The following is a 9,532-nucleotide window of genomic DNA, read 5'->3' as shown; positions in this document are numbered from 1 at the left end:
CCTGTTCATCCAGCCTCCACCGCGCGCTACTCCACCGGCTACTGTTCAACCACCCCTCCATGGGCACCCCTCCACCGTCTACTGTTCATCCAGCCCTCCACACCACGGGGTCCTGTTCAACCACCCCTCCACGGGCACCCCTCCACCGTCTACTGTTCATCCAGCCCTCCACCACACCACGGGGTCCTATTCATCCAGAGGCAACGCCACCGCTCACTGTTCATCCAAAACCCCCGCAACACTCACTGTTCATCCCAGAGGCAGCATCGATCGGCTTCAGTTAGCAGCAGTAGCGAAGGAATCGCTCGATCGGGTTCAGTTAACATCCATCGATCGATCGCTCGGGTTCAGTAATGCGTAGCCTGCAGTGCAATCGCTCGGGTTCAGTTAGAGCCCAATGCCTCGCTCGGGTTCAGTTAGAGCCAACGCCTCGCACACACGCACGTACGTGTACGAGAGAAACGCGCATCGCTCGGCCCCCGACCTCCCACCGTTACCGGGAACTCCCCGAAATTTTCCTCGCCCTCGCTTCTACCACGGTTTTTTCCGTCATGGACGGCCCAAAGAATGTCATGCAGCTGCGTCTCCGGCCCGCCCAGGACGAAAATCCCATTTTCTGTCATGATTTTTTGTCATAGAAGTAGGAGCCCACCACATCTATGATGATACCGGGTTTTGTCACAATTATCGTCATAGAAGTGTCATATGTATGACAGAAAAAAATTTCGTTCGGCCCAAAATGTCACGGATGTGTCTTTTTGTTGTAGTGCAAGAACGCGGTTGATGGAGTCGTACTCGCGGCGATTCAAATCGCGGAAGATCTGATCTAGCGCCGAACGGACGACGCCTCCGCGTTCAACACACGTACAGCCCGGGGACGTCTCCTCCTTCTTGATCCAGCAAGGGGAGAGGAGAAGTTGAGGGAGAACTCTAGCAGCACGACGGCGTGGTGGCGATGGAGCTCGTGGTTCTCCGACAGAGCTTCGCTAAGCACTACGGAGGAGGAGAGGGTTGCGCCAGGCAAGGGGTGCGGCTGCCCTCTCTCTCCCTCACTATATATAGGGGGAAGGGGGTGGAGGAGGCGCCCTAGGGTTCCCTAGGGGAGGGGTGGCGGCCACAGGGGAAACCCTAGACGGGTTTGGGCGCCCCACCCCTGGGAAACTTGCCCCCCAAGCCGGGAGGGGTGGCTGCCCTAGGGGAGGCGCCCCCACCTCTCCACGTTACGTGAGAGGGGTTGGGAGGGGCGCACAATCCCTTAGTGGGCTGGTGTGCCCCCTCCCCTTGGCCCATAAGGCCCCCAAACGCTTGCCGGGGCCTCCGAAACACCTTTCGGTCACGCTGGTCGTCACCCGGTACTCCCAGAACAATTCCGGACTCCAATACCCTTCGTCCAATATATCGATCTTCACCTCCGGACCACTCCGGAGTTCCTCGTCACGTCCGGGATCTCATCCGGGACTCCGAACAACCTTCGGTGACCACATACTATTTCCCATAACAACTCTAGCGTCACCGAACCTTAAGTGTGTAGACCCTACGGGTTCGGGAACCATGCAAACATGACCGAGACACCTCTCCGGCCAATAACCAATAACGGGATCTGGATACCATATTGGCTCCCACATGTTCCACGATGATCTCATCGGATGAACCACGATGTCGGGGATTCAATCAATCCCGTATGCAATTCCCTTTGTCTATCGGTATGTTACTTGCCCGAGATTCGATCGTCGGTATCCCAATACCTCGTTCAATCTCGTCACCGGCAAGTCTCTTTACTCGTTCCGTAACGCATGATCCCGTGGCTAACTCATTAGTCACATTGAGCTCATTATGATGATGCATTACCGAGTGGGCCCAGAGATACCTCTCCGTCATACGGAGTGACAAATCCCAGTCTCGATTCGTGCCAACCCAACAGACACTTTCGGAGATACCTATAGTGCACCTTTATAGCCACCCAGTTACGTTGTGACGTTTGGTACACCCAAAGCATTCCTACAGTATCCGGGAGTTGCACAATCTCACTGTCTAAGGAAGCGATACTTGACATTAGAAAAGCTCTTAGCAAACGAACTACACGATCTTGTGCTATGCTTAGGATTGGGTCTTGTCCATCACATCATTCTCCTAATGATGTGATCCCGTTATCAATGACATCCAATGTCCATGGTCAGAAAACCATAACCATCTATTGATCAACGAGCTAGTCAACTAGAGGCTTACTAGGGACATGTTGTGGTCTATGTATTCACACATGTATTACGGTTTCCAGTTAATACAATTATAGCATGAACAATAGACAATTATCATGAACAAGGAAATACAATAATAACCATTTTATTATTGCCTCTAGGGCATATTTCCAACAATTTAGTCCCCCAAGTTTTGATGAGCAAATTTATTATGATGAAAGCATGCCTCCTATTTATGATGATTATTGTGATGACACATATGCTATAAAGAATAAAGATAACCATGAAACTTGTCATCATGATTTTAATTTTCAATTGGATTATGCTTCACATGATAGTTATTTTGTTGAGTTTGCTCCCACTACTATTGATGAGAATAAATTTGCTTATGTGGAGAGTAGTAAAATTTCTATGCAAGTAGATCATGCAAAGAATGCTTTATGTGTTGGTTATATGGTTGAATTCATTCATGATGCTACTGAAAATTATTATGAGAGAGGATCATATGCTTCTACATATTGCAATAATATCAAGTTTCCTCTCTATGTGTTGAAAATCTTGAAGTTTTGCTTGTTTTGCCTTCCCATGCTAGTTGATTATTGTTCCCATAAGTTGTTTGATCACAAAATTAATCCCTATGAATAGGAAGTGGGTTAGACTTAAATGTGCTAGTCATATTCTTCATGATGCTCTCTTTATGTTTCAATTCTTATCTTTTATGTGAGCATCATTGAAATCATCATGCCTAGCTAGGGGCGTTAAACATTATCGCTTGTTGGGAGGCAACCCCATTATACTTTTGTCCTTTGATTTTGCTCCAGTTTAGTAATAAATAATTCATCTAGCCTCTGGTTAGATGTGGTTTTATGTTTTAATTAGTGTTTGTGCCAAGTAGAACCTTTGGGAAGACTTGGGTGAATTTGCGATCTTGCTGTAAAAAACAGAAACTTTTGCGCTCACGAGATTAACTGCTATGTTTTACTGGAGAGTGCTTTTAGGTTGATTATTTTTGCAGATAATTAATAGACAAATTCCTCACGTCCACCAATTTATTCGAATTATACAGATTACTACAGACTGTTCTGTTTTTGACAGATTCTGTTTTCATTGTGTTGTTTGCTTATTTTGATGAATCTATTAGTAGTATCGGAGGGTATGAACCATAAAGAAGTTGGAATACAGTAGATATCTATTTATATATAAAAAGTGCTTTATGGGGTAACCAGAAAAAAGAGAATTAGCCTAGAAATCTCATAATAATTAGAAACATCTAGCCATCAATTTAAACCCATTAGGCAAGCACAGCCAATGGATTAAAAGATCAAAATTATTGCCCACCAGTGCCCTTAATAAGTTATCTTGGCCAGGTCAAAAAAAAAAACAGCTCCACCTAAGCGCACTTATCTTACCTGGGAGGAGAAACAGAACGCTCACGCCCTCCCATCAAGAAAAGGAAAAAAAAAAGCCCTAGACTTCTCATCTGAAAGCGAAACGCCTAAAAAACTGCGGCCACCGCGTTCGCTTCTCAGATCCACGGCAGCTCAATCACCTGGACGTGAGACATCCCTGAATTTTAAGATCTGAAGAGCGATGAGAAGGAGTCGGCGTACCGGGACGACTTACAACAGAACAATCTTGGAGGTCATTGGATCATAGCCACTTCCAGAAAAAGTAAGTATTATTGATTAATTAGTTTTCTGCATATGAATTAGGTACTTCTGCATGCGTATCCTAGCTGCAGCGCCGGTGCATGATGAGTACACAGACTTGTGTAGATTAAATTATTGCCGATTAATTAGTCAATTGAGACCAGACCACTCCCGATCTATCAATTGTCCCTCTCCCGATCTATCAATTTTTCCCCGTGCGCACAGGGCACAACCCATAGCTAGGTATCAACATGGGATAGGTATGTCAATTTGACTACTTTAGCAATTTCTATACAATACACAATACAGTTTCTAGACTTTTATATTGCCTAATTCTAAAGAAACTAGCATCAAAACATGGATTTCCAACTCTCCTGATGAATGGTTCTAAAACTCTTAATAGATAGGACAAGAAAATTAGAACTCTATCTATTAGTGTTTTCATTGGTTTTCAATTTTTCATTATATATTATCAAATACCCTAGATTGGTTTTACTGAGCCATATCCTCGATTGATGAACTCCAAGCCAGAAACGAAGCAGAAAAAACCAGATCACGTACTCCCCTAGGTCCTCCTGAAAACAGCAAAACAAAGGTCACGTACTCTCATTGCTTCTCCACGCGCATGCCGCCACTGCCTACAGCCGGTCGATCGGGCCTCTACAGCGCGCATATCAGGGAGCTCAGGTTTCAAACTCACCTCATGCATGCATCCATACAGGGAGGATCTGGGTGTATACGTAATGACGTGACTTGCCTTGCTGTCCATGTGTGTAGAAGGCCAGAAGCTAGCTATGGATGGGAACAGCTGCCGCCATCAAAGGTTACGTATTGCCCTTGATTCTCCCCAGGTACATCGGGCATCTACGGCATGCACATCAGGGAATTCAGGTTTCAAACTTACCTCATCTCCGCATCCATACAGCAGGGGAGGAACTAGGTACATGATGGCATGACTTGCCTCAATGTTCGTGTGCTTAGAAGGTTGCTATGGAAGTGAACGGATGCCCACAATGGAGGCCTGTGCTTGGTGAAACATGACACCGTATATTGGCTAATGAACTTAGAAGGCTCAGGACAATCTAATCTTTATTAATATTTCCGTGGAAGGATATATCTTTTCAATGTCAACGAGGAATACAAAATTTCTATGCCGCAACTTATGCGTCAATTGGTAACAGAGAGACTGAGAGAGTGGCATATGTTTTGATTGGTAGCAGAGAGAACGTTCTGCTATGCCAATATTCTTGGATCAATGTGCTGTCTATGGCGAAGTACCTGCCTGATTTGCTCTCTGCCGTGCCCTGTTATTTAAGAAAGAAAAATGAAGGTACACTTGGGCAGAAAGATCAAGAATATTAAAACCCCCTACGAAACCTTTCCTTCAGGTTCTTGACATTCAGGAGCAAATCAGGGGCACCAACATACGGTCGTTCCCAATGTATAGTGATATTTTGAGAACCCAATCAGGAGCAAATCAAGAATATTAAAACCCAATCTACGGTTGTTCCCAATGCTTGGTCATGGAGCTAGGTGCTGCTACGTGACAGGTTTATTTTTTACTGGTCCATCTATTTGTGCATAATACAACATAAGACCTCTTATCAGCATCCACACTGCAAAAACAGGATCGAGGTGTGTATCTATCATGGATCCCTATGTATAGTGATATGTAAGAAACATATGCCGCATGCTACAAAGTTTCAATTCTGTAGATCACTGAAAAAAAATTCTCAACAAAATAGTGCGCTGAGAAAATTCAACCAAAGCTGCACGCGAAGATGAAGAAACAGCTGGCTCGGCGTAGTCAAAATTCCAAAGAACCAATTGGTTAATTTGAAATTCACAGTAAGAAATATTTGTGTAGACAATATTACTTGATTTCTCTTACAAACATTGGTAGTCTATTTGGCATTTGCCAGCGACTATGTGTTCCATCCTTGAAGAAACAGTATGAATCTTGGCTAATTTTTCAAAATATCTATTTGCATATGTGTATAGTATGCACATGTCTTCCCAGTAGATTCCTTTTATCATACTAAATATACTGGCTGAACCAATTGATATTTCTCTGCTGACATGATGTTTTGAGGTTAATATTAGTATGGACTCTAGAATATTAATTAGGTTAACTCGAGTAAACTTTCACAAAGTATTTATACTGTAGTTTCCTGTAAACTGTAACGTCAGAAGTGTGTAGATATTTCCCGCCCTCCATTGCAGATGTCAAAATCAAATATATTATATTGTTACATGGTAGATGTCGGTCACATTTTACCCTAGAATGGCAAAAAATAATGATTTCATCTATCTGTTTATCATGTATTCAGACTAAATATTGACCTGTCTTACTTTATTTCCGTTTCCCCTTCTAAACTTTGCATCGAAATCGTATTGAGCATGCTCTTATTGCTTAGAATAACAACAAACTATTATTGCGTACAAGTTATATATGTGCAATTGATATTTCTTAAGATAGGTTTAACTGTGTATGATGTACATGTTCTGATCTTCAAGGTTTACATGAAGCTTTACTTGCACACATGGTATCATCACTTCACCATAATTGATTGCACTTGGTAAATTTATATCTGTTGTATACTGCATGAGCTAGCTCAAAACAATATATGAATATAGTTCATAGAATCTGCATTCATCTTTTACAAGGTCTGATTCTACAGAATAGACATCTATTGAAATGGTGTATGAACATTTTTATGTTTTCCCCTCTCACTTCATGATTCTTAAATAAACCAATGTCCAATAGAATTTCAGCAACTAGGTTTCCAGCGCCATCTCAACATAATTACATCACACAATAGGAAATTTGGAAAACTAAATTGTACGTGTTCAAGCATGGAGATCTTAGCTATCTCTAATATTGCATTATACAAGGTCCTTATTAAGAGGACATTGAGTCTGCAAGAAATTTAACAAGGAGACATCTGATTAAAATGCTAGATGTTGTACATAACTATTTTTCACACCCCATGAGCATCGTAAGACGATGAGCTCGTGCAAATAGATCGTTTGTAAATTAAAAATATTTTGAAGTTGAAGTTAATTGTTTATAACCAGTAGGTTGATCCTATTTTCAGAAATTGCAAAACAAACATGTATTTATTCCAGATACCAACAAAAATAATTAATTTAAAAATCGAGGGCCCATGAAAGAAGTGGTAGAATCCGATTTATGTACCTATTCTACATTGTTTACTATTGATCAACTTGCTAAATTGTAGAATAGTTATAGTTTCATTAGTTGGAATTAAACAACAAGACTGCCATGCACAAAGTAATATGTTTTAAATACTTTATTCTCAATTACAATTACAGACCTTCGATTTGTTGCATATTTTGAAACTAAATGGGAGATGAATAAACTATGCAATATATGTGCATACATACTAAATTACGGGCATATCATCTTGACATTTACGAAGTCACCATAGGCCCCTCGTCATCGAAGGGAACGTCTCCTCCCAGTCAAAGCGCATCACCGAAAATCCTGAAATAAATCCAGGAACGAGCACCAGAACTTGAACCCTGGTGGGCTGGGGATGCGACTGTCCCTCTAACCATCCAACCATATGTTGGTTCACCCCCACAAAACACACTGACATGTTAAACATTGGCTAAAGAAACTGATATATTAAACGTGAAAAGAAATTTTTTGACGGTCAAACTTAAGGAAATGGAAAATATGCACCTTATTAAAATTTGAGTAACTGGGAAACGTCAGGTGGATTTTTGGAAAATGCAAAATGTATATACAAATTTTCTCGAGAAATTAGGTAGGTGATTCATGCATAACATATGTTTTATATTTAGATATCAATGAGAACAACTAACATATCTAAAACAAAACTATATTTGCAAAGTGCTCATATTATAAAATGTTCCGACAGTTGAGTCCAAAATTTGTATCAACAAAACAAATAATAGTGTTCTCATGATAAAATTTGGCAATATGACTATGTTAAATTCTTACCCGCACACATATTTCCTACTAATCAAGTATCATTGTGAATGGTGTCACTCCCTACAAATATATAGTGCATATATTTGTGTTCATACTAATTTTTTTTCATGCTCCGAATTATTCTGAGCATATCCGTGTGATCATATAATACATCATCCACCATATACCAATGATGCCATTTTCCATGGCAAGCGGGACCCACACCATAAATATGATTGTTTCTGAACAATTCGACATAAACATGCCTTCTAGACAACCAAAGAAATTTCAAAGGGGATTCCCGCTAAACCTGAAAAACACCACTACACGACCAGCTGACAAAACTACCAAATATTAACATAATTTAACAAAATTTTATTACATACTAGCCCGTGCGAATGAGCGGGCCACTATGCTAGTTACACCAATATTAATTTAGAATGAGTTCACAATAGTACCTAAGTGGTGATTTAGTTTCTTATACTAACGGAGCTTACGAGTTTTCTGTTGAGTTTTGTGTTGTGAAGTTTTCAAGTTTTGGGTAAAGATTCGATGGACTATGGAATAAGGAGTGGCAAGAGCCTAAGCTTGGGGATGCCCAAGGCACCCCAAGGTAATATTCAAGGACAACCAAGAGCCTAAGCTTGGGGATGCCCCGGATGGCATCCCCTCTTTCGTCTTCGTTCATCGGTAACTTTACTTGAAGCTATATTTTTATTCACCACATGATATGTGTTTTGCTTGGAGAGTCTTTTTTTTCTTGCTGTTTGAATAATATCCCAAGATCTGAAATTCTTAAATGTTAGAGAGTCTTCACATAGTTACATAATTATTCGACTACTCATTGATCTTCACTTATATCTTTCGGAGTAGTTTGTCGTTTGCTCTAGTGCTTTACTTATATCTTTTAGAGCACGGTGGTGGTTTTATTTTGAAGAAATAGATGATATATCATGCTTCACTTATATTATTTTGAGAGTCTCAAACAGCATGGTAATTTTCTTTGGTTATGAATTTAGTCCTAATATGATGGGCATCCAAGAGGGATATAATAAAAACTTTCATGTAAAGTGCATTGAATACTATGAGAAGTTTGATTCCTTATGATTGTTTTGAGATATGAAGATGGTGATATTAGAGTCATGCTAGTTGAGTAGTTTTGAATTTGAGAGATACTTGTGTTAAAGTTTGTGATTCCCGTAGCATGCACGTATGGTGAACCGTTATGTGATGAAGTCGGAGCATGATTTATTTATTGATTGTCTTCCTTATGAGTGGCGGTCGGGGACGAGCGATGGTATTTTCCTACCAATCTATCCCGCTAGGAGCATGCGCGTAGTACTTTGTTTCGATAACTAATAGATTTTTGCAATAAGTATGTGAGTTCATTATGACTAATGTTGAGTCCATGGATTAAACTCACTCTCACCCTTTCACCATTGCTAGCCTCTCTAGTACCGCGCAACTTTCGCCGGTACCATAAATCCACCATTTACCCTCCTCAAAACAGCCACCATACCTACCTATTATGGCATTTCCATAGCCATTCCGAGATATATTGCCATGCAACTTTCCACAGTTCCGTTTATTATGACACGCTCCATCATTGTCATATTGCTTTGCATGATCATGTAGTTGACATCATATTTGTGGCAAAGCCACCGTTCATAATTCTTTCATACATGTTACTCTTGATTCATTGCACATCCCGGTACACCGCCAGAGGC

At 41.0% G+C, this 9,532-nt stretch overlaps 1 long non-coding RNA gene across 2 annotated transcripts; it reads left to right on the top strand.

The window, feature by feature from the left end:
- The first annotated feature begins 3,603 nt into the window (after positions 1-3,603).
- LOC123124877 (uncharacterized) lies at positions 3,604-8,291 on the top strand. 2 transcript variants are annotated; one of them, XR_006461240.1, is made up of 3 exons: positions 3,604-3,866; positions 4,376-4,531; positions 4,622-8,291. It is a non-coding gene; the product is annotated as an uncharacterized lncRNA (long non-coding RNA). The 2 variants fall into 2 exon arrangements; XR_006461241.1 differs by having other exon boundaries at positions 4,372-4,531.
- The last annotated feature ends 1,241 nt before the right edge of the window (positions 8,292-9,532 follow it).

Source organism: Triticum aestivum, chromosome 5D (genome assembly GCF_018294505.1).
Source record: "Triticum aestivum cultivar Chinese Spring chromosome 5D, IWGSC CS RefSeq v2.1, whole genome shotgun sequence".
In the NCBI taxonomy this organism is placed as follows: Eukaryota; Viridiplantae; Streptophyta; class Magnoliopsida; order Poales; family Poaceae; genus Triticum; species Triticum aestivum.
This window is presented reverse-complemented; position numbering and strand designations above follow the sequence as displayed.